Source organism: Filicampus tigris, chromosome 4 (assembly GCF_054856515.1).
Source record: "Filicampus tigris isolate MCC_2025a chromosome 4, RoL_Ftig_1.0, whole genome shotgun sequence".
Classification (NCBI taxonomy): domain Eukaryota; kingdom Metazoa; phylum Chordata; class Actinopteri; order Syngnathiformes; family Syngnathidae; genus Filicampus; species Filicampus tigris.
In genome coordinates, this window is record NC_141220.1 from 4,743,908 (window position 1) to 4,769,615 (window position 25,708).

Here is a 25,708-nt window from a genome sequence, read left to right on the forward strand (position 1 = left end):
GGTTCCAAAATCTCAACGTTCGTCAACGCCTGACAATCAATGCATGTAAAGACGTGACTTCTTAACTTTCGGAGTGATGTTGGGCCCAGTCCAAGTCCAAGGCTGGCTTCCACTTCCGAAGTGACACTGGACATTGCTGCAGTTCTGCCGAAACCAATGCCAGTTGTCAATGAAGTACCGCTACGGAGTCACCGGCCGCTTGCGCTTCCATCTCACCAGCTTGGAGAGTCCCACCCAGAAGCAGGTCTTCTCACCCATGGTCCTCTGTCTTCATCATCCTTCGAGGTGATGGAGACCAGGTCGCCGCCCTCTAGGACGCAGTCGTGACGGGTCCCCAGTGGCGGCCATCTTCTTGTAGCAGCTGAAGCTGTACTCCAGCCACCCAACACCACAGCGCTTGGCTGAGGACACATTCGGGGGATTAACGGTCGTCTCGTCTGACAGATTAGTGCATGTTGGTGGCACACTCGCATGTCATTACACTTCATGCAGCTCCAAACGTGGGCATGAGGTGGTTCCATCAAGGCATCGCAGCAAGTCTGTTGCCGCTCTTCCATCTTCAGAGGAGTGTCGTAAGTCCGCCACCAGAAGTGGTGCAATTGTGAGTTTCATAATAAGATCGCCAAGCGCAAGTACTGTGTGCTGTAACTCAGGGGTCCCCAACCACCAGCAAAGGCCCCCCCCTGGGGAAGCCAAGTTGTCTTCGTCGCGTAATGCTAATATTAAATGCACAAGCTAGCATCTCCGTCGCGTAACGCTAATATTAAATGCACAAGCTAGCAAATGAGTAAAACAAATAGTCGTATTGGGCACCACTCTCATCCCCCACGCTGACGGTGAATAGTTACATGGCCGGGCCGCGAACGGTATAGACTTGTATGAACTGGTCAGTGGCAGAAAAAAGGTTGGGGACCACTGCTGTAACTGACACTCAAATTGACTCAAACATTTCGATCAGGGATGGGCAATTTATATGCTGGAGGGGACCGCAATTTCTCATGAGTGCTCCTGGGGGGACCCACATTGGACCACGCACTGCCTAACTTGATGTTGGACAAAAATGCTATTTGAAATATGAACAAAATACACACATTTGTGCAAAATATGTGCTATTCACATATTTCATTCAACCACGGTCATAAGCCGACACAGAGTTTGAAACAAGCAACAAAATAACCACATACAGTGAGTTGGGTTTTTTCCAGTGCAAAGGGCTTTCATCAAAATGACCATTCAGGGATGGCAAAAAACTGCTGAACAAGAAACCAACATGGAATGCAAGAACTCATTTTGCATTTTTTGTCATAAAAAACTCAACTAACTCCAAAGTGTAATATTTTCCAAATCCGCAAAAAATTATTGGGCTGACTGACGTTGGAGTAAAGGGCAACAGAAGACCCGGCCGGTCTAAGTGCATCTGGGACGTGTTGTCATCTAGTGGTGAATGGTGATTTTACAACTTGAAATGACAGCTGACCCCTGTATACTCGCAGATCGGCACTCGATCGGCACTCGATCATTGGGCCAACCAAAATGAGTTGGCTGAAAGGCTGGTTCAAAATTTCAAAAAGTCGTTGGCTAAATGTAAGTTCATGATTATGTGTCATCTTCCAAACCGCTTATCCTATACAGGGTCACGGGGAGGTGCTGGAGCCTATCCCAGCCGTCAACGGGCGACGGCAGACTACACCCCGAACTGGTCGCCAGCCAGTCGCAGGGCACACACAGACACCGTCACTGAGCGGGAATCGATCCCACGCTGCCCACACACAACTCAGGCGTGTGTACCACTACACTATCAGTGACCCACAAGTTGATGATTAGATTTTTTTTTATTTTTTCGTTCAGCTACAGGAACATGCCACACTCCACTACCCAGACAATACCTGCTGAGCTGTTTTTGAGAAAACAGGTTAGCACCAGGTTGTCTCTGTTGAAGCTGGATACTATTCAGCATTTTCGGAAAGAAGTGGTTGAATGGTGTCATTATAGAAGTTTTGGGTCCTGTAACCCAAAAGAACAGAGGAAGTCAAGTCAACACAAACATATTTTTTTCAAGAATATGTTCTATGCAAGCCCACTAGTTGAAAGAGGGCATTCTGATAAATATTGCGTTTGGAGAATAAGTGCTTATCCACTCGTTTTTAGCCATCTCTGGGGGTGGCCATTTTGTCTTCTGTCGACTGAAAATGACATCACAACTGCTCACAACGATCAATCACGGCTCAGATTCAGAAAAATAAACTCTTGCCAGGCATATGAATGCATTATTCCAATACAAAACAAACAAGGTAACATTTGGGCCCAAGATGTCTTTTTGCAATCAAATTGTAGCATAACTCGTTCTGGGATCATCCTCACACAGAGTGAGCTAATGTGAACATTTCCTGCTTGGTATCAAAGAACTGTTTGGCAGGAAATTACTTTGCAAGTCCATGTGACTTCACGCACACGCACACACACACTCACGCACCCACACACACAAGGCTCACAGCTTGACAGCAGTAACTTTACCATGCAGGGTTAGAGGAGGTTAATTGAGCAGAAACTCTGGGCCAACCTTGATGAAGGGTATGACACTGAACAGGTAATTGTTTGGCTTTACATTATGATTATATAATTTTTCGAGTTAAGTAAATATCCTTCAAAGTTGATATTTTCAGGTGAGTCATGCAAATACTTTATAATTCCACAATGTTACACAACCGGGCCGGCTCGCACATTCGGCAAGATAGGCAGATGGTAAGGGAGCTGTGGACTGTTGGAGGCAAAACTCACCTTCAATATAAATATATTCTCAGGGGTGCACATAATTTTTTTTCATGCGGTACTCACATGAGTACCAGGAGATTGTCTTTGGTACTCGGACCAACGGATCACATAAGTCACAGTTCGGATTAGTCATGGATTTTGAGTCACGGATCGGATCGTTTATTTATATGAGCAAAAATAAAAATAAAATAAATAAATAAATTTAAAAAAAGCTAAATAGAACTTTGTCTCCATTTATTTCATAAAATGCTTTTGCCCATAAAAAAATCAACTCCTAATGTCTAATATGGCCGTTTAGGATTTAAGAACACAATTTAACGCAATTTTGTAAGTGGTACAGTGTATACATTTCAACGAATCCTGTCAGATATTTTGAGCAGAATATTTCCTTACAATTACCATATTTTCCGGACTATAAGGCGCTCCGGAGTACAAGTCGCACCAGCCATAAAATGCATAATAAAGTGGGAAAAAAATATCGCACAGTAGTATAAGTCGCATTTTGGGAGGAAATTGTGCGCTTAGTACACATAATTTCCACCGAGCTACGATGCTACATGTAGCATACAAGATAACTTTAAACTCACCAAAACGATTGTAGATCGCTTAAATAAGTCTTTTATTCATCCCCGACCATGTAGAATGTTTCCAAGTCTCCAAAAGTATTTATGTATTCGGTCGTAATTATGTCTTCCTCTCCTCTCTGCTGAGTGTGCTCCTCCTTATGTGTGTGGCTGCATGATGCAATACCCCAGCCAGAGGCAGACAACGGCCTGTTTGTGGTTCGTTCTTATTCAACCATCATCTGTAAGTAACTTAGACAATTGTGTGTACCGGTAATGACCATGCAACATTTATATACAAGCTGAAGTGTGGCTGATTGTACTGTGTTGTTGACTAAACATACTAATCGCTATCGCTAATGCTAATCACGGTTGCTAATCATTAGCATAGGCTCATCTTGTTCATGTCTATGAAAATACATGTGTATGTAATGCATGAATTTATAGTATTTTCTGTTTCTTGTGCAGTTTCACAATATAAACAGGCAACTTCGCTGCACACCTGGAGTCAGTGGAGTTTGTGAATGTTTAGTTGATTGGATAAGCTGGCTTCCTCGACTAGCAAGGTCTGTTAGTTTAACAAAACATTAGACTTTAACCGTTTAAATTGTTCATGCATTTTAATAGCTTTTAGGATGTATCTTATGTTTCTTTATGTTGGTTACAATAATATGTGAAATGATATAGAAGTAATTGTCATGGCTTGATGGTGCTGACTTTATGATTATTATGTATTTATGATGTTTTGTCTCCCTCTGCAGGCGCTTTAGCGCTAAAGCACCTTCAGAGGGAGGCAAAATATAAGTCACAAGTCAGCACTAACAATCCATGACAGTAATGTGCTAATCATTTCACACATAAGTCGCTCCAGAGTATAAGTCGCACCCCCAGCCAAACTATGAAAAAAAGTGATTTATAGTCCGGAAAATACGGTACTAGGCAACGTGCTGTTATAAATTAAATGAAGGCATTTGAAGTTTTATTGTATTTTTTTTTCATAATGAAAAAACTTGAAGTGCAATTTAAGGCACCTTCTTAAAACATGGACAGCACATTACAAAGTAATTTTAGTCCACAATATAGAAAGAAGTTAAACAAAAAAAGTAAGTAAGCCAAGTAGCAGCTGTTGAACTACTAGCTAATGATAACAGCTTTAAGCTTTATTTTGAAATTAGTGATCTTGAGGGTATTCAACTTCCTCTACTGAATGTACTGCGGATTGTGAACACGCAGTTTTTTTCACCCATCAATCTGCGAATCGTGTCCATCCTGAACCGATGCTTGATCCTTGCCAATCAAAGATGATTCCGATCCACTGCACCACTAGTGGTTTTTTTTTTGTTTTTGTTTTTTATACCACTAGAGCGTACAGGTACGCAAATGCATGTCGTGACGCAAATGAAGGTACGCATCAGTGATTTCTGTTGCGCATGCGTACCAGTTATGTGCACCCCTGTATATTCTAACTAATTATTACTATCCATCCATCCATCCATTGTCTATACCGCTTATCCTCACAAGGGTCGCGGGGCGTGCTGGAGCCTATCCCAGCTGTCTTCGGGCAGTAGGCGGGGGACACCCTGAATTGGTTGCCAGCCAATCGCAGGGCACACAGAGACAAACATCCGCACTCACAATCACACCTAGGGGCAATTTAGAGAGTCCAATCAACTTACCATGCATGCTTTTGGAATGTGGGAGGAAACCGGAGTACCCGGAGAAAACCCACGCAGGCACGGGGAGAACATGCAAACTCCACACAGGGAGGCCGGTATCGAACCCACGACCTCTGAACTGTGAAGCGGACATGCTAACCAGTCAACCACCGTGCCGCCTTAATTATTACTAATACTTCTTACTTTCTAGTCAAAAGGAAGGAGGAGTAAATTGAAATCAAGATCAAGAATTAAATAAGAGGACCTAGATGAATTAATTTGAAATCAACGATCCTGCCCAGGCAGGGCGGCGGCTAGAACGCCTAAGGGGGTTTTACAACTTTTTTTGCAACTATTGAATGACAAATCTGGGTGATATTTGACAAATAACTCTGGTGGCTACAAGTAGATGACTTTAATTTGTAAATTCGCCATTCCTTGCCAAAATAGCAGGTGATATGGTGGGGTGACATCGTCAAATGTAAAAGCATAAGCAGTCAAATGATCGCCTTCTGGGCGTTATATTGTAATGTTAAACATTCAACTTCTTTTCTAAGCGTTCATTTAATTGCAAAAGGTCAGATCTTCTAAAGGTACTAATCATCCCAATAAAGATGTTTTCTCTACTGCAACAGAAATATGTCTTACAAAAAAGGGAGTGTCATCAATAGGAAACTATGGAGGCATTGAAAAGTCAATCTTATTTGATTTCAAAGTATATGGTAAATCATCCAGATGCAACTGTAGATCATCTTTATTATTCCATTTTTATGACTTTTCCCCTAGACAAATAATAAAATGTGAGCTCACTATTGGTGTCAAAACTCCTGCTGACAGTACAGCAAACGCCTTCACCTTTTTTTGTACATACGCGGGAACAGATGGGTTTGACATTTGGAAGTATCCGCAAAGCCATTGCTGTGAGACTGAAAAGCATGCGTGGCTGCCAGTGGGTGGGGGTCAAACCATCATCTATCTGTGACACAACGGCTGCTACATGATGCTTGTTAACGCTGTTAAAAATACACCAAGAGACAGAACTAGGGAGATACACGTCACTGGCTTTAAAATTGAATCGCTGGGTCTGTACTGTACATCTAAAATGTCCAAGGAAACAAGATGAATGTGCGTGGGAGTTTGGAAAGGGTGAAGCTTTTCATCGTGTCTTTTCATAGACAGGAATCACACAAGGCCACTGACTAAATGAACTGTACTTGCTTCACTTGTAGCAATACCGAAGGTCAGCATACTGAAGTTGCGGAATCTTGATTTCATCGATGTTACTTCAGAAGCGCTAAATTAAAAAAATACTGTATTAAGATGTGACTGACAAAACTGAGAAGCAAGCGTCAGGGTTCTGTCATATATCTGTCATATATCACGAGATCTTTTAAAAACAACAAAGCAAAAAATGCCATTTTGACCCAAAACAAGCCACTCAAGATACATGTTAAATTTGGTAATAATATTGGTGTTAATAATTGTCAGTCCAAGAATAGTTTTTTTTTTTTTTTTTTTTTTTCATTTTCATTTTTTTAGCTCATGCTTCTGCCCATTTTCCCTTTCGGACAACATTTATAGGTACTATGTTTTGTGAGTAAACATTGTGAAATATGTCTGAATATATGAATAAACTGAAACGGAACTGAATTTGCTCAACTGTATATTCGCGCTGCAGACTACAAAAGAACCAGCTAACAACCATGCAAGCATACGAGGATTTGCTCCACATGTTCTCAGTGGGTTTGATGTCAGGAGATGATGCTGGCCACACTGTGACTGTCATTATTTCAATATCAGCCAAAGAAGCTCCATCATGCTAATTGTTTTTCCTTGAAAGCCATGGTTCTTTATGCTTCCTGCCAGCCTAAGACAAAGACTTTGCCAAACAAATGAAGATTGATTTTTTTTTTAGACCCCCCCATGTGTTGTCTCGGACGCAGCTTAACAAATCCAAAGCACTGGTTGCCAAAATACCAGTCGGAGCAAGAATATGCATGCCATGCAAACAGATTTTCAAAATCCAATGGACCCATGCTATTCGAGGGGGATAGGGACCAGGCAGGCCCGCAAATAGCAAAAGTCCGCCTACAATAAACCAACATTTTTTGTAAAAATGTTCTCCACAAAAAACGTGGGTTACTGAATATAATTAGTTCCCAAACATCTATTCTGTTATTTTGATTGATTCACTTTGTAAACATATGACTTTCTTACATCTGCAATACTACATGACATTTGGTAGTTAGACTCAGTTTGTTTTAAAGCAACATGAATATAGTTTATATTTGTGTTAGGGCTGCCAAAATGAATACATTAAATAACGCATTGAATGCAAAGTCCCTTTAATGCAACAAATTTTGTTTAACGTGCGATTAACGCACACCCCCTATTTGGCGAGCAAACAATATCCTAATGCTAAATCTAACGCCACAGTCACCATTGGCCACCCTCATGCCTAGTGAAGAATTTGACGAAAGAGATTTTGTGGTGTAGATAATTGCCGTTTGCAAATGGTTGCAATATACTGGCGTGTCATCATGCCATGCCTGCATATGTTCAGATTGTCCAGAAAAGGATTTTAATTATACACCTAATTCAACATCCATCCGTCCATCCATTATCCATACGGCTTATCCTCACAAGGGTCACGGGTGAGCTAGAGCCTATCCCAGCTGTCTTCGGGCAGAAGGGGGGACACCCTGAATTGGTTGCACACAGAGACAAACAATCACACACACTCACAATCACACCTAGGTGCAATTTAGAGCGTCCAATCAACTTACCATGCATGTTTTTGGAATGTGGGAGGAAACCGGAGTATCCGGAGAAAACCCACGCAGGCACGGGCAGAACATGGAAACTCCACACAGGGAGGCCGGAGCCGAGATCGAAACCACGACCTCTGAACTGTGAGGCGGACGTGCTAACCAGTCGACCACCGTACCGCCTAATTCAACGTTATTCTCTTAAATATGATGATAAATCTGTGAGCTTCCCCTTTTCTTGAGAACGCCCCTTGCTGTGTGTTGTTATCCAGTCTGCTCCAGTTAAATGATATTCAGAGTGTTACCACTTACTAAAAATCCAGTCCGTGTTTTCTCTGTGACCTCGATTTCACTAGTACAGGCCTAGAATCCAGGCTCTGGATAGCACACAGAGCCAACTCAAAGCACTTTAAGGTAAAGAATGTGAAGGATGGACTATTATTATTATTCCCTTAAAGGGTAAACCAACCCAATCTTTTTGTTCTATGCAAGCCCACTAGTTGAAACAAGGCATTCTGATAAATACTGCGTTTGTGGAATAAGCTGTTAATTTACCCGTTTTTGGCCATCTCTTGGGGGCGGCCATTTTGTCAATTCTGTTGACTGAAAATGACCACAACTGCTCAGGGCTCAGGTAACTACCAATCATGGCTGACCTGTTTCCTGTAGCTGAGCCGTGATTGGTCGTTACCTGAGCCCTGAGCAGTTGTGAAGTCATTTTCAGTCGACAGAAGTGACAAACTGGCCGCCCCCCTGAGATGGATAAAAAGGGGTGGATTTGGCTGCTTAACTCATATTCCACAAATATTAATCAGAATTCCTTGTTTCAACTAGTGGGCCTGCTGGGAACATGTTCTTGACAAAAATGTGTTTGGTTTGAATTCCCCTTTAAATATGATCATAAATCTATGTATGGTCTTCCTTCACTTCATAGTCTAAGCCAGGTAAAGTGACTTTGTCATGAACCAATCCATTCCATTTATCAAATAGTGAAGGCCCTTATTTACTGGAAATTCAGTCTATATGACTCCCCTCTGACCTCGTTTGCAGCGGTTACTCACGGGTGGACATAAATGTCAACGTAAAGCCATATATATAGTCCGTGCACTCACTACACTACTGCTTGCTTTATTCGCAAACAGGGCGACAAAAAGCATGAAAGAGGGGAAAAGAACATGGAGGATGGACAGTTTTCAAGAAAGTAAATCTTCATTACTGCTGGTAGTGACAATTAGTTGGCTCCTGCCTAACAGAAGAATGTCAGAACATAAGTCCAAAGGATTTCAGCGAATAAAGTCATTTGTGATGTAGACTGTCTAGGAATGATATGCAATTTGATATCGATTGGAGAATATCTACAGACCCCCCCAAACCACATGCAGCCTTTATCACGAGTTTCCTGATCTACTCACTTTCCTTGCATCCTCTAAATATACTGTATCTGAACATCCACAATGACAATCCCTCCTGCTCCTTAGCAACCGATTTCTCTCATGCCACTGGCTTTAACTCCTGGTTCATGAATTGGGGTATAAAGATCACCAGAAAGCCTATGCAGCTGCCCCACTCCATTATCACCAACAACAGTCCAGTGAACTCCAAACAGCTTTTCCCCACTATAAACCATCTCCTCAACCCTCATGTTCAATCCCACGCGAATTCCACAGCAGATCAGTGCAACAGATTCTCCACAACACAATATTTTACACTCCTTTTTAGTCCATATATATATTCATTTCAAATAACTTAAGAAAATACTATGAAATTACTGTATCAGTGAACTAGAATATAAACGAATATTTTAATATGTTAAATATATTTGGCCACATTCATGTAAACAAGAGTATTCAAAACTTGAAAAATATTATTTCATTGAATATTTCCAACAGATCTAACTATAAGGAAGTTAACTATGGAAATCATGTGAATAATCGCACTGACAATTTTTAATCGACCATCTGCCCTAATTTGTGTGCACTCTTTTTGTTTGTAATTGATTGTAGTAAGTGTCAATTTTAATCACTAACAAGGACCACGCATTGAAACTTGAATCTCTAAACATCTTTCAATGGCACATCATTTTGATTTAATTAGTAACTATAACTAATTACTGTTTGTAAAGTAATTTGCACAGCAATGTCATGTCATGTCATGTCATCTTCCAAACTGCTTATCCTATACAGGGTCGCGGGGAGGCGCTGGAGCCTATCCCAGCCCACAGCAATGTCATTTACTCAAACACACACACACCCACACATTATTGCGGACGGAACACAGAATGATATTTTCATACTGAAATCAATCAGACAGACATTTGCTCTTTCTTGGTGAATGTCAGCTGCATGGTTTGTTGTTCAGCCGAGTCAGGTCTGATCAATTTTAAACTATTAGACAATGTGTAAAACGTTATATGCTGCAGAGAAACAACGGCATTTTCCCATATGCTATCGATATTGAACAAGGCGTGTCCCAGTCTTAAACCTGGGCTAACACAAAGGCAACGTGAAGCCTGTGGTTCGCCATCTTTGTTTTTGTCAATTGAGACTATGATTTTCCTTCTTTTTTTTTTCCTTGAGTGCTTCAAATTGTAGTTGCTTGGTCAATGCTTAATTTCAGACAACTTTTCCATTGACATTTCCAGCCTGCACATTCCTGCCTGTCCTTCAGCGTTTCTTCCATTTCTATTGTCCTTAGTTTGTGTCTGTGATGGACTCTTAACATCCCCTTTTTAGGTATAAAATCCTCATTTAACAGGAGGCTTTTAAGAAAGTAAGAAGTGATAGACAGCCTTCAGGGTGAAAATGAAAACCTTTTTTCCAAAGCTGCTTGTGTCAAGGCATGAAAAGTGATTGGATTAGTACTTTTGTGCTTCACCACTGTGGCACCCAAGGCCCCACTCTAAAAGCTAATTAGCAACATTTTCTTTGAATTGAAATTGATTTTCCAATGCACTACTGTATATGTTTTGGGGCTGTAGTATTTAAGCCCTCTAAGAATCCACTTGTTATGAAAACATCATCTTAGTCCATGCTATTAACTGACATTTGCATGCTTTGATGTTTTAAACAGTACACATTTAAGTTTATTCTTGCAGCAGTTGCTAATTTTTGTATACTCACCCATTGCCAGTCCTTCCGCCACATCTCCTTCATTACATTTTGTACAGAGATTGTGTGTGAATGCTGAGTTGCTGGAGACAAAACGCTTAAGAAAGGCATACACTGTTGTCTATAATTTAGTCCTGTATACACTTACAAGTAAATGTAATAAGACTGAAGACTGACAAATTGATAGATATAAATCATTCACATTACTCTCAGTTTGTAACAATTGATAGCAAGGTAAAACAGCATGTCTCCACAAAGCTCACAAGTCACAACCTATGTTTCCCCCTAATTTTCCATACGTCTGAGCACACAAAACATTCTGTGGACAACTGTGAGCAACACAATGAGACCTGAAAGGGTGTGATTGGGAGGAATGACCCCCCGATCTGAACCCGAGTGGTGTTCTGTTACTGGGCTCGTGCGCTCGTCACGGGTTGTCCATGACGAACACCATGTTCAAACATAAGGGTGTCCATATGTGCACTTGGCACCAGGACACCCCAGGCCGCAGTTGGATGATCGACTTTGTAGTCATATCATCGGATTTGCGGCTGAGGGGCGGAGCTGTCAACTGATCACCACCTGGTGGTGTGTTGGCTCCGATGGCGGGGAAGATGCCGGTCCGACCAGGCAGACCCAAACCTATTGTGAGGGTTTGTTGTGAACGTCTCTCTCCCCTGATCCTCTGTCAGAAGGAGTTTCAACTCCCACCTCCGGCAGAACTTTGCCCACGTCCCGGTGGAAGGCAGGGAACATTAAGTCCGAGTGGACCATGTTTCGTGCCTCCATTGTTGAGGCAGCAGATCAGAGCTGTGGCCGTAAGGTGGTCGACTGGTCGGTGCCTGTCGTGGGGGCAATCCCGCTGGTGGACACGTTACACACAGTTAGCATTGACATAACGGGTTAGCATAGCATCTACAGCATGATGATAAAGAGCGCCACAAATAGACGGTGGTCATAGTTTACGGTGGTCATAGTTTACAGAGAACAAGCCCTCCGCAGCTGTAATGTTAGATTATTAAGGTACATTAACAATAATATCACTTTAAAGAAGCTGCGTAGGACCCGAGGCAAGGTAAAATAAACCTAGTGGGTGTCATGATGCTTGTCTTTCAGTGCCAGACTTTCCCGTTTTCTGTCTTTTTTTAAGTGTTTTTCTTCGCTCTGTCAACCACATGTGTCAAATAAATTTTTCAATTTCTCTATATGAGGCGAAAATGAAAATGCCAATTCATCTCAGGTTTCATTTTTTTTTTAAGTGCTGTATGCATTTGCTGTGCTCGAAGATAGTGAGAGCAGTGCGCGATTGCGCGATTGCGCATGCGCGCAGCTTAATGTCTTCAAAGCATTTCCTTCACATTGAACACGAGGTTCGTGATTTTGATCTGCCCACATCAGGCTTGGTGAAAATATGTGATCAAAACAAACCATTTATTACGTTCAAGGTCGTCAACGCTTGGTTCATTAAAAATGTGACTGATTCACTGTTTCTTCAGTGTGTTGTGTTTGTACCATTGCTCCTCTTCAGTATAAATTGAATGGGAAAAGTGTGGTCTTACAAGTACTTGTAACAGATTTTTTCATTATACACACGGTCATTGGAGCTTCTACATTTGTAAACGTCTATTTTACAATGACATTTTATTTTGAAGTTTGTAACTTTTTCTCGTGTTTCATGTAAATCTAAAAATGCCAAGTTCAGTGACTTAAAACCAGTTGCATTTAAATCCTTAGAAATGAAAGTTTTTGAAAAGGTCATGAAAGATATGGTGCTCTCCGTTACAGATGACAAATTAAACCCCTTACATTTGCTTATCACTGATTAGGTTAATGATGATGCCAAACTTTTTATTCTGGACAAAGTGTTTAAGATTAAAGATTAAAATACGGTGACCATATTTTGATTTCCAAAAAAGAGGGCTCCCGGCCTCTAGATACTGATATGATACTCAAAGATGCCATCATTGTCATGTGAGGAGCGGGATTTGGACCCATACGCAGATATGACACGAAGTTGAAGAATAAAAAGTCTTTATCAAGAAAAATACAAAGTAACAACAGAGATCAGGACTGGAAGAGGGTTCGCATCCTCACTCCAAGAATGTTGGACGTACTGACGATGTGTCAGTGTTTAACTCAAAGATTTAAACTGTAAGACTTCAGGCATGTACGACATCATAAAGCACAAAGAATAAAAGGACCATAACATCTGCAGAGCAACTGATACAACACGTAAACAACCAGTCATAACAATCATGCCTACATGATAACTGCAATATATTGGAAACACATGCAATATGCGATATGGGTCTTGCATATTGCAATATCGATATTTTTGCAATATTTAAGAAATTACATCTTAATTATCTAATGAAAGAAATACATTTTCCATGGGGAAAAATACGAATGTAATCTAATTAAGTTCTTTAGCGTTAGTAATGCCCCTAGATACTATTGGATGGCGAAGTGCATTTAAGGTTTCATCTGAGGCTAGGTTCACACCGCGGGTTTCAATGCTCTGTGTAAGCGTTCATATTACATTAGAAATGCGACCTCGGTCTTGTCTGCTGTATGAACACATGCGTCACCAAAGTGACCCGCATTCGCAGAAGAAGAGACGACGTCACACCCGTTGTGTTTGCGGAGGAAGTAAAAGTGATCCAGCGTGTCGGGGCATTTCTACAGTGAAGCGATTAGGTAGGAATAAATACAGTATTACACACAAACAGGGGCTCCGGGTGCTGAGACAGCAGACTTGACATTGTGAGTCTTCAAGAATTTTCATAGAAGACCCTAAAGCCAGGAGGATGTTGGCCAAGCTGTCATCAATGCTGGGCAACCCGAACCACCCCCTCCAGGGCACCCTAACAGCACTCCACAGCACCTTCAGTGACAGACTGTTACACCCTTGCTGTGCAAAGGAGAGATTCCGCCGTTCCTTCTTGCCTGCTGCTGTCAGACTCTTTAACAAGAACATTGTGTAGTCTCTACAAACTGGCGGACATTAGTGCAATCGTGCAGTCCTGCACCTGAGCTCATATCGTTCAATACCCAATATTCCCCACTACTGTAATACCGTGCAATACTCAACATTCCCCACTACTGTTAGTCTAGTTTTATTTTTATCCAATGCTGTTCCTTACATTTCACTACAGCACTGCAGCACTGTCACTTACTTATAGAGTATTTTTCCTCTGTACTATGTACAGGCCAAAATGAGTGTTCCTCATACTTTTTATGTAGATGTATGTTGGTGTGTATATACATGTGTATATACACATGTTACTGCTTATATTTACATAGGTTTGATCGCGAATGTTTGCCGTCAATGTTATACATTAATGGCTACATTATGCCGCCGTCCCTGTGTGACCTATATCTTTGCTGCTGTAACAATGACAATTTCCCCACTGTGGGATCAATAAAGGCATTCTTATCTTATCTTATCTTATCTTATCTAAAGTAACTCAAACCATTCTCACCAAAATTTACATGGATATAGATGCAAATACAATAATCAGTCTGAAAATATTAGAATGAAACTCGCAATATTTTTTATTCTATTAACATTGGACTTTGTTTTTGTAAAAGTCACGGAATAACATGCCAGTGTGCACCTTGTTTGCTGTTTCCGGTCCACCCTTTCCAAAGTTATGCTATGTATAACGGCACTGTTTTCTTTGTGTCCTCCTCGTTGTGTCTATTGTCGAGCAGTAAATTGCACAGGCTATGTCTACTGGGACCCAACATGGACGTACCCTTGTGTTGAAAATGTTGCCATAAAAGTGAAATATATCATTACAGAGGTGTATTTTTCAGTTCTTATGCATTTTCCAAGCTAAACTAATTAATTACTATGAATCAAGCCACACATAAAATGAATAAAGCCTTACTTTAAATTTGACATAAACACAGATTGTCAAACGGGGTGAACAAAGACTTCATTAAGGGTTATATTCTTCTCCTGTGCAACATGGGCACAGATACTGGGGACAGACGGATGTTCTCCCGGTTCCCCCAACCCCCACCGACCCACCCATCAGTTTCATAAAGAACTCACTCCATCCCCTCCACTTTTTCCATGTAAGGCGCAGAAAAATCTCGGTAAAACGGAGGACGAATGTTCCTCTTCCATTGGAACGTGAATGGAGCCCGCATTATGTATGTTGTGCTACTGATGCCCTTAAGTTACGCAAAAAATGTCAGAATGTGTACCTCTGAATCTGAATTTTAATCAACCCTCTTGCTGAAGTCGGATCTCATACTCAGCATGGCAGACAAATTTTACAAGCCATACATAGAATTGATGTGATCTGCTAATCATGTACTATTGTTATATTCTTTGTTTTACATTTATAAGGCTGGGAAGCTCTGGGAGCTCGCGACGCTAGTGTTAGTGTTGTGAGCACTAAATTCCGACTCAATTGAAAACACTGTCACGGTGTGCACGAGTCTTACCACGCTGTAAAAAATGAGATGTTTGCTCATCATGAAAGCTAGAAGGAACAATTTCAGTAACACTGGCGGAGCTGGAGTGGCTGCAGCTGGCTGCAGCTTTCCATTTGGAAATTATGCTCTCAATGCCAATTGGCTGTTGCTGACGAGGGACGGACTGGTCCATGAGGGACGGACTGGTCCATGTGGGTCGGCCTCAAATATTGACGGGACCTTAGTGAGTAAAAAAAAAAAAAAGGGGCGTTGTGGCCTTCATCTCGGTCTCTGGGGTCAATCCTGGCCACCTCCGCCTCCAGTCGGTGGAACAGGGACAAGATTGATAGGATCTGGGGAACATGGATCCACCACTCATCCTGAAATGGCGAGTGAAGCAGCCTCTGCCTCAAATAATGAAACAACACTGTCCCGATACGGAGCCAACCTGTCCCGATGTAGAGCAACCCTCCAGCCCCTAGGATCTTCCACCCGATGCACTACCTCCCCCACCCACTCAAGTACTCTACATGGCCCGTCCCAATGGCTGTCTAACTTGGGGCAGTGTCCCTTTTGTTAGGGTTTCTTTTGGGTGTATACACCCACACCAGCTCGCCGATCTGGAAGTTCCGCCCCTTGCTCCACACGTCATAGTTCTGCTTCTGATGCGCGCCGGCTTCAACGAACACATTTGCTGCCGAATTTGCAACCTCTGGGCATCAGAGGTGGGAGCAATACAATACAATACAACTTTATTTATAAAGCGCATTTCACAACAGCTACGGCTGTAACAAAGCACAACAACAAAATAGCAATAATATAAAAAGTGAAAGCAATAAGTGAAAACAAAATGCTATCTACAATAGACACCAGAAAACAACATCAAACTGTCAGTCTTCGAATCAAAAGCCTAAGAATAGAAATGTGTCTTCAAACGGGTTTTGAAAATGGAGAGAGAGGGGGCTTGCCTAATATTTAATGGAAGGTCATTCCAAAGGGAAAGACCAGCAACAGAAAAGGCCCGATACCCTCTGAGGCAGCGCTTAGTTCTCTGCACCTTGAGCAGCACTTGGTCCGTAAACCTGCGGCTCTGGGAAGGTGTGTAGGAGTGGAGGAGCTCAGAGAGCGGGGGCGAGGCCATTTAAAGAGTTGTAAACTCATAGAAGCATCTTAAAATGAACCCTAAAATACACTGCGAGCCAGTCAAGGGAGTCCAGAATTGGGGTTACTCCAATTAGGAGGCGAGCAGTAGCGTTTTGGACCAACTGGAGACGCTTCAGAGAGGAATAGCTGACTCCAAAATAAAGTGCATTACAGTAATCTAGCCGGGATGTAACAAAGACCTGGATTACTATTTTTAAGTGCTGAAGAAAAAGGAGGGACTTGACCTTAGCCAGCTGTCTAAGATGAAAGAAACTGGACCTAACAACAACGCTAAATTCCCAGTCCAATTTAAGATCACTGTCCATTTTAAAACCCAAGTTCGAGACTGTTGGCTTTAGATGTTAAGACAGGGGGCCCATGTCAACAGGGTGGGATGTAGAAGGGCCACTTGGACCGGACACCATAACTGTTTTCTTTTCGTTAAAATTTAAGAAATGTTGTGACATCCAGGCTTTGATGTCTTCTAGACAGGCCAAAAGTGGTCCTAAGGATAAGGAGAAAGCGTCTTTTTTGCTCAGCGGGACAAAGATTTGACAGTTAGCAGTGGAAGGAAATACCGTTTTTCAAAGGACGGCACCCAGGGGCAGCAAATACAATGCGAACAGCAAGGGTCCCAGAATAGAACCCTGTGGAACACCATATGTTAGAGGGGCAGAGCGCAACTCAGGGGAACCTAAGCTAACAGAAAAGGTCCTGCCAGCCAAATAGGATCCAAACCACTCTAGCGTGCTTCCACCAATGCCCACTTGGTGCTGCAAATGGGCCCAAAGAATACCGTGGTCCACTGTATCGAATGCTGCAGTCAAATCCAACAAGACAAGACATACAGTCTCCAGTGTCATTTGCCAGGAGAATATCATTAAAAACACATAACAGGGCTAACTCTGTGCTATGCATCATCTTGAAGCCTGGCTGGAAAACCTCCATGACATTATGTTCATCCAAGAAAGATTTTAACTAAGAGTGCATCACTTTTTTCAGAATTTTAGAAATAAAAGGCAGCTTGGAAATGGGTCTAAAATTTTACAGCACACCTTGATCGAGGTCACGTTTGCACTACAGCATGTTTAAAATATCAGGGGACTACACCAGAAGACAGGCTGCCGTTGATAATGACCAAAACCGATACACCAGTACTCGGGAGAACCTCCTTAAAGAAGAGAGGAGGAACAGAGTTACAAGGGGAGCCAGATGGCTTATTATGGCAAACAGCATCCTCCAAAAATATCAGGGAAACTGCCTCAAAGGAAATCTAACTCTGCGGAACACGGAACATGGACAGAGGGGTCAAATGTGTGTGTGTGTGTGTGTGTCAGTGTGTGTGGCTGGCTGATGATGCAATACCACAGCCAAGCACGGCACATTTAAAGGAACAGTACACTATTTTGTATAGATGGATTGATAGACAGTCAAATTGTCTTTCTATCATACTATTTTAATTTCTTTAACCATTTAAATTATTCATGCATTTTAATAGCTTTTAGGATTCATCTTTATGTTTCCTTATGTGGGTTAAAATAACATGTGAAATGATATACAGGTAATAATGTGTTAATAATTTCACACATAAGTCGCTCCAGAGTATAAATCGCAGCCCCGGCCAAACTATGAAAAAAAAAGGTGAATTATAGTCCGGAAAATACGGTGATAGCCTATGCTCAGGTATGAATAGATGTTTTTGTTATGTAAATTAGGGCATTACTGGTGCACCACTACTGGGCCACTTGAAGGAAACTAGTTGCCGTATCACTTCACTAAAGAACAACTGTGATTTGTTGACAATGCTTTTTGTTAGGGTTTATATAAATAAATAAATTAATAAAAAAATCAAATAAAAAAATACAAGTTATGAAACATTTTACATAAACTCAACCCTTCTCATTACACACTGCTTCGTGATCACAGATGCTTTTGTCATCGTTTAGGAAAACAGAAAATACAGTAAAAAAAAAAAAAAAAATGTACAAAACAGGAGATAACAGTAACCATAGATTCACGTCAGAGCCAGACATTTACGTCGCCACTCTGTAACATTCTCGTCCTGGCGCGGGGAGACGGAAGAATAGAGGCTCACTCCCATTTTAAGGAGACCGGAGCGGACGGATGGCAGGCGGGCAGGAAGGCAGGTGGTCGGGCTAGGAAGGCGCACGGCTGGTTGGGCAGCCGCTACCCCACGCTCATGCTACGTTCACACCAATCACGGATAAGCGTTCCGTTTCGCTTTATTAGCTGGCGTTTGACCGTGGGAAATTTGAAACCTGAATGCCGCAGCTGCTTCATTCGCACACACCGGAGAGGGGAGGAGCTTCGCTTGGTAGTAGACGACGACAGCATTTTTCGACATCGCAATCATGTGGCCGACACTGTGCTAAAGCATCTTGGCAAAGTTCAACAGCTGTAACAGCTCTTTTTTTCCTGTCCCGGTAGTGGTAGCTGGCCGTGTTATATAGGATGGGATGTCCACAAACGGCAATAATAATCTTTTCCTCCATTTTGCGCTCTCCACACAAAACCCGCTGAGTGTACAGGACGCTGTGTGTGACGTATTACGGCACGATGCTGATTGGCTGCCGCGAAGCGAAGAGGGAAAAAAGTGAATGAATAGGGCCCGTGCACAGTGCGTCATCTCTGATGTCGCTACCGGGGTAGCCGCCATATTGGGAGCGCACTGGATGCGACGTGACTACTGTTGTTAGACGCTGTGTTTCTCGTTTGATTTAGATGGCCGAAATATCTAAACATGGTGAACCGTTGCTGTGTTAGGGGGTGCAGCAATGCCACCCATGATCGCAAAGGAAGAAAATGTAACAACGGACTGAGTTTTTATAGGTTTCCTGCTTGGCGGAAGACGCAAGACGGAACTCTCGTTTCGGACATGTCAAAACGAAGTCGGATGGCTTGGTTATCGGCTGTAAGATGAAAACATTTCGCCATACAAAAACCTTCCGTCTTGGGCGAGAGTATGCTCCATACATTTTCATAGCGGTAAGTCAAAAATAAAGTTAAGAATCCTCTTGCTTTCTCTCTTTTAGTCACATACGTGCATGCACTCCGTGAGTGAGGTAAAAGGAAAGAAAGGAATGATTACTGTTAAAAAGGAAATGTGTACGTTCGTTTGGGCAGCTTAAGTGGACGGTTCACAAGCAAACACACAGCACACACCTTAGTCCGAATGATGGTGTTGTTATTGTTCGCTGCCTTCTTCATCTGCAGCTCCTGCACTTACCCGTTTGTAAATTGCACATGAGAGGCTAAAGATTTATAATGTTTAAATTGCTTCGTAGTGTAAGCACTCACACTACACACAAGATACATGAAAATATCCGACGCACACAGAGGAGGAAGTACAGCCGTTTGGTAGCTCCACTCAGTTTTGGGAATTCTGTAAGGATTTATAATGTCTATTTTTGCAAGACATCGGTCTCTGGCTTCACTATCTAATTTATCCTTGTAAAGCCCACCAATTTCTTGCATTTCAACATGTTTTTGAATCGACAAATACACAGCCTTTAACGTACGCTCATTCACCATAGCTCCTAACATGGCGGATGATGACGTCGTGATGACGTCGTGATGACGCAGTGCACGGGCCCTATGGAAGGATTTTTGGCGCTTCGCTCCATCTCCTACCACTCCAAAAGCGTCATCCGCGCCACCCCGCATGCAAACTACGTTAACTTCAATTGAATCGCGCTACCAGAAACGACCTCAACATATTTGGTGTGAATGCAGCATCAGTCTTGCACCTGGCTGGCTTCGCTCGATTCAGAGCAAGTAGAGATTCTTGGGCTTTGCCAATTTCTCTAGGTGTTTTATATGCAATTAGGGGAGAGTGGGGTAAGTATTGCCAATTTTTACTGATAGTGCCTTTTACGCAAGGGGATGCCTCCAACTAAAATATGTAGATATAGGATGTTGGGCATCCCTGGGAACAATCACTTTGGATCTTAAATAAACTGTTTAGAAAAAAAAGCTGTTTTGTGGCACAACTTGCCCGAGCGCGGAATAAATTGTGCCATTAGTCAGAAATCACTGGGGTAAATTGTGCCATTGATAACTGAAGTAAAAAAGATCATTTTAATCCCTCAAACCGTAATGCTATATTAACACAATCAAAGTCCAATTTGTTTCAACAAGGCCTAGAGCCACATGAACACATGGTCAGAACAAAATGAATATTCCAAGATGAGCACCTATCTGCATCTGAATATCTTCACCGATTCGTCCTACGACTGGACATTCCACTTGTCAAGGATTTCTTATTCATACATCTTTTTATGGTCGTACTGCAGATCTTCATCTCCCACCACTGCTCTTTCCAACTCTTTAAGAGGAATTGAAACCCTGTCAGCCTTTCTTTTGTATATGCGTGGCATGATGGATTTTGGTCTAAAATTAAGAATGGCACATAGTTTGAGTGATCAAATGTAAGAATACAATGTGCAATAACAAGAAAATACAATGACATGTACACATCACAAGTACATACATAGTACATATATAATAAATAATAAGAAATTGACAGAAGTTATGCCATTGGCACAACTTGACTATTTTTTCCTGTAGGTAACCATGTGCAATTCTCTCTGGGATTGGCTTCTACTTTGGTGATGTATCATCATAACAAATTAATTATCATGTGCTATCGTTAAGCATGACATGAAAACCTTGAGCAGAGGTCTGTGGTTTTGATGTGTAGCTTTATTAGTGATAATGACTAATGTATTGGAGCTACATGTTTAGCTTTATATTTCACAGGAAACTGCTGAATTAAATTTGAGAAAGGGTCTTTACGAAAAATACATTACTTGCCTTATGCCAACCCAATCGTGCTGCTTTGTGCTTATGTTTTCATCATTTTTGTTTAAAGATGGTACCCTGTCCCTTTTTGTGTGAACTGACACTGATCATCAGCACTATCTGAGTAGTGCACACCAGGCATCTTTGACTAGTCACATCATAAGTAGCCTACATATTTGAAAAGTCCGACCTATGCAGATTCAAAAATACACTCTGATTCTGATTCAATAGTGGCATTTAAGATGTTTGTATGAGTCACATCCTGTCCGGATGTGCGCGGCAACCATGATATCGTTCTGTTCAGATCTGCGAAGGCGCCAGCTGTCATGCTCATTACAAGTACTGACATACATGATGATCTCAAAGGAAAAATATCACACAAAACAAAGACAACATTTTCCAACATTATGCACGGAGTGAGTAATGTGATTACAATGTGTGTGGTGTGTGTCTCAGTTGTGCGTATTTTGGTTGTATTCCACCTGGCAGTCCTTGATCTTGTTGGCTCTCTGAGCCCACAGCACCAAACAAACAAACACAGACTTACAGAGTGGTCACATTATATCACCAAATGCGGCCCGCGGTCAAATTTTATCCGGTCAAATTTTTTTTTTTTTGACAAAAATGGCAAACAAAGGTAGTGTTCACTGTACTGTACTGAAATGTGCCATCAAAAATATATGGTTAAAGTCCACAAAACTGAGATAGACATAGTGATCAAAGAATACTGGGAACAGAAAACATGACACGACATGGACAATCAGAAACCGGGAACTAGGGCTGAACGATTTATCGTTTTGGGAGAGATATCGCAATCTCAGACAGATCTCATTTCAAGATCGTCAAACCTGTGCTTTTTCCAAAGGGCTGCTATCAATCAGTGGCATGTTACTGTGGACCGGTCACACTAATCAGCGCAGAAGTGGCGCTGGTGTAAAAAGATTTTTATTTGTTAAATAGAGCAGCATGTTTATATTAAAATCGCAAATTTTGAATGAAAAGAAGCAGAGAAAAGAATTAACATGATACTTTCAGAAATATCCCCATTATGATTTTTACACTTTGACACTCACCATTACTGTTAGTACCATAATATTCAATACCATGATGTGAATTTCAGGCCATATTGCTAAGCCCTCAGTCTCTGTTTGAAGCAGTTCAGTGTCTAGCAAAAATATATGGTAATTTTACATTAATGTAAAGAATGTGTACATTAGTACAAAATTTTAAAGATTTTTTGGTTAAAATATTTGTGTATTTACTACATTTATATACTATGACACATAATTGTATATTTATACATGATGCCAAGTAGTACAATAGGTCTTACCTTACTTGAACCCTTTTAAAAACCTTGAAAAAGGATCGTCTCCCTCACAAAACCTCTTCAGTGTACTTGCATTATCAAAGTAATAGTTTTAATGTATTTGATGGTATGATGTCATTTATGTCGTATTTGTAAATGCACCGAAGCTTCATCTGAAGAAAATGGCAAATCTAATTTAAATCGCAATATCTGCCAGAAAAATCGCAATGCAATTGTTTCCTAAAATCGTTCAGCCCTACCGGGAACTACATGCAAATAAAACCAATGAGAAACCTGGACAAGACAAGTAGCTGGTGAGAGCTGATTGGCTGATGCCAGGAGCAGGATTGACGAGAACATGTAAAGACAAACTCCAAACGGTTTCATTTTTGCGGCATTAACTGACCTATTTTTCTTGATAAAAAAAATAGGCTTATCTGACAAATACTGTACGTTTTTACTAGCAGTCATCTCCAAGTATGCTTACGCCCCTGTCGATCAAAAAAATCAAATAAGTGGAAATTCCTTTTCTCACAGTGCCAATTTCAGGGTAGTCTTGGTGATACAGCCATTTGGCATGTGTGAATAAAGTGTCAAAGAACACACATAATCCAGTAGCTGCCAAATCTGATGTCATGTTTAATTTTACTCTGCGACTGTATTACCGGTACTCTAGCTAAATCTGATGTAAATGTAAAAGATTATTGGTGCTTTCCATGTACATCCATATACAGTAAGGCCCTGGTCCTTGTGCTCCTGGTTCACAGCCATTGTTCACAATGTTTAAACAATTCGTTTTCTACTTATGGGAACAATTTGGGGAAGGCTAATGTCTTGTAGTATGACTCTCCTAATGCACAAAAACAAAAATCCGTAAAGGCAGGGCAGGGTTGGTTGGGTTTGGTGTCGACAAACAAAACCGCAAGCAACAACAGAAATTGTGAGCCAGGGCTTTGTCATCCAACGTCACTGACTTCCGGCCTCCCTAATGCACTTCTGGATGCATTTTCAGTTCATTTAGGTGAGCTGCACATGTGAGCCAATACGTGTAAGGAATTTTATTTATTTTTTTCAGACCAACACCAGTATGAGTATTCACTCTTTTAGTACTTACCGATAACAAGTACCAATACCTCTAGCACTTTCAATATATAACATTTAATTTACCACAATGCCAACAAATTGTAAATAAAGACCTTTCTTCGTGACACAGATAATGTACATGTGTCAAAGGGACACAATATACAGTTGCGCCAAATAATGTAGGAGGACTTTCTCGATGTCTGATTTTTTTTTTTTTTTTTTTTTTTTGCCTTAAGTGTCCGTGGCTGGTATCGGCAGCCTCCACGAGTACAGAGACCTTAAAATAAGACCAGTATCTGCCTGATACCTGGTGTCGGTACTCGCCCATCCCTAAATTTGTGTGTCCAGTGTAAGTGCCCACTTTACGGTACGTCTCTATCACTGTCATCTGGAAGCTGATATGAAGATATAAGCAGGGCACAGTTCAGGCTACCTTTCTGAAGCTACAAGACAGTCATATATAATTCAAAGTGGGGAAAATGCATGGCGCCAGTCACATGTTATCACCTTAAAGCAAACAGAGCTCATTCGCCGTCACTATCAAGGGAAAGTTTTTCAGTCCACTTATGATTATGTGGTTTTATTGATAGATGAATGAGTATTTCTACCAATTCCTCTATTACTCAACTCAATTTCTTGAGCACTTTAACAGCAACCCCAGCTGTAACAAAGTGTTGCACATAAAATGCAACAATTGAAAAATAATACAGTACTACTACTACTAATAATAATAATAATAATGAATATATTATATTATTTAAAATATAAATTAATTAAAATATTCAAGAGTGCCCTTCATATTGTCATTTTGCACTCAGGAGGTGCAGAGTTTTATTCTCTCTTGTAGCACTGTCTACATTTGTGAAGTTGTTCGTCCATGAGAGAGAGGAACATAATGGAAGTCTCCACTGACCAGTATTAGGGCGCCGTGATGCTGGAATTGTAATCTTATGTGCATGACATCATTCGGGTTTACAACAAGATGAGGGTGGATTATAAACAAACAACTGCAGTTTTCAAACAGGCTTTAGTTCATCCATTGGTAACATGAATGCATAAGGAATGGTTCAAATATCCTGTCCTATTTAGTCCTCTCTCTCACTTCACTTTATTTTAGCGCCAGCTATCATTGCCAACATACAACAACGAAAAAAAAAGTACACAGACCACGTTAATATTCGGGTTAAGGTCAAAATTCTGGTTTGTGAAACATTAAGAATAACCTGTAGTATACATGATAATCGTGATCAATTGGAATATGCCCATCTAAACTGTGACTCACGAGCAACGTCATGACGCAAATAGACCTCATTTCCCCTTCTTACGTTCAACCGTCAATAAAAGACATTATATTCATGTCACTCACCACATTACTAAAGTAGTTGGTTTCCTCCTCGCTCCAACATTATGCTTCTGTGTTGCGTCTGAGTTTCGCCGTGTTTGTTTACCTCTGCTTGTGTATTTCCGCTGAGTTGTTCGTCAGATGCTGCGCGTACAAGACAAATACTGTACTTCCTGCACTCAAAAGACCAAGATGATAGAGAATGTGCATAACACAAACTAATGTTCCTTTCAAGTGAAAAACTACAGAAAAACAAAAAACACACACAACTTAGGGTTTACTGTCGTTAAACCTACAGTGTCATTAACCAACCCTCTTTGCTGCACCGAAGTGTAATGAACCTCACGTTTTGTGTAATAAAAGGTATTTTAAATCCAAACTGACTTGCAGTTCACCTGCAATCACTTTGTGTATATAAAGAAAGTACCTGCGTCGTCAAGCTCATTGCCTGTAAAAAATGGCTATGTTTGGAGCAAAATATTTTGTAGATTTTTGCTGGATCCAATCAGGCATGCATCTATGACTGTCCCGCCCACTTACTTTGAAAGGGCCCCATCCAGAGTAGTTCAAAGGAAAGCCATTAACCTGCAAAGCCTAATTGCACCACTTGGAAATCAATCAATTTGGCGTTTTGCTTCAAAGACGTTTTTCTCAAGCAACGCTTTATGTCTCGCTGAGTGTATAGACTAAGAAAAGAAGCTTCCTTTGCTGTAAAGTTGT

The 25,708-nt window shown here is 41.3% G+C and overlaps 1 long non-coding RNA gene across 1 annotated transcript; it reads right to left on the minus strand.

Annotated features, from left to right (window-relative positions):
* Positions 1 to 25,081, minus strand: LOC147148220 (uncharacterized). Its single transcript, XR_015086417.1, has 3 exons — positions 25,013 to 25,081; positions 217 to 401; positions 1 to 144 (listed from the first exon to the last, which is right to left on the minus strand). It is a non-coding gene; the product is annotated as an uncharacterized LOC147148220 (long non-coding RNA).
* Between the last annotated feature and the right edge of the window lie 627 nt (positions 25,082 to 25,708).